Raw genomic sequence first — 1,409 nt, forward strand, 5'->3', positions numbered from 1 at the left:
TATGTTACTTCTTCTTTATGATCAGGTATTACAAGAGTTGTGTTGTACAAGGTGACATTCCCTTGATATGATCTTTTCGAGCTATGTGTTGAATAAAATAAAATCACCATGCATTCTATGTAAGCCATCATATGAAGATGTTCATCAAACTATTAACTCATCATTCAAATGATTTTCCTTTGGCATCACAAAGCATGTCCACAATTTTTCCATATAGAAAGCATTCCCAAACTCAAGACTCATTTGATGAAATTATATAATTTGTGATTGAAATTATATATCTAGGTTGAAATTCTAAAAGTTTAGATGAATTTGCTTAGACCAAATACAAAAGTCTATGATAAATTTACATAAGTAAGATTTGAACATCTTGGAAACTGTTAAAACAAAAGGATAGGTGTTAATAATGATCATAGGCTTTAGTGTTGATGCAAATATTGGAAACATCACAATGACTATTGAATAGTGAGACATCCATGTAGACAACATACAAGCTTGTCGTATCTATATACAAATGTAATTATGGATAAATTGGTATGAGTTTAAGAGTGATAAAGAGGTGTATAATTTACCAATGTAGTAGGTGAAAGATCCACAATAGCCTAAAAGGACAGATGGACAAGCCATGTTGCATGGAAGAATTTACAAGAAGGGAAAATATGAAGTATGTTGTCAAGAAGAGAATGTGTACATGGGAAAAAATGAGAAAATTATAAGGGAAGAAGGATTCTAATATTTCAAATATAAGACTGATAAGGTATGTCTTATGTTAATTTATTTAAATCCTTACTTCACATTATGTTATATATTTGAATTCATACCATGGATGTATATATAGTTATATGTATAAACATAGCATAAACTGAGTTTTAATATTATTACTTGAAAATAATTATGAAAGTTAAATGGAGTTAATTGATATATGTTATTAGTATGGTATTTTTTGGAAGTATCAATCAAGAACAAGTGTAGATATTGTTCCTATCCTTATATAAATGGCTTTGTGCTAGTGTAAAGTTGAGGTCATTGTTGGAAATATAAGAGGAGTAACTAAGAGAGGAGGATGAATCAGTTACCACTAAAATAATTCCAGATCCCTTAGATGTCAATACAAAACTTTCTTTTAACTCATAGCTCAGTTAGAACTAGATATTCTCTATAACTTGGTTAAAAAGGAAATCTGATATAATAATGTGTATTAACATTTAGTAACTTAGTTGCAGAAAGATAAAGTAGTAAGAAAATAACATGAATACATGAGACACCAATATTTAACATGCAAACCCAATTTGGGAAAACCACCAATGCAACTAGTTATAACTTTTCACTCTTCTGAAGTGAGACATGTTAGGAGCCAACCCAGTTAAATGTTACAAAACACACTGTTAGGTGCGACCTTGTTAAAGTAT

Source organism: Cupressus sempervirens, chromosome 3 (genome assembly GCF_028749045.1).
Source record: "Cupressus sempervirens isolate cs-2001-9-10 chromosome 3, ASM2874904v1, whole genome shotgun sequence".
Lineage (NCBI taxonomy): Eukaryota > Viridiplantae > Streptophyta > Pinopsida > Cupressales > Cupressaceae > Cupressus > Cupressus sempervirens.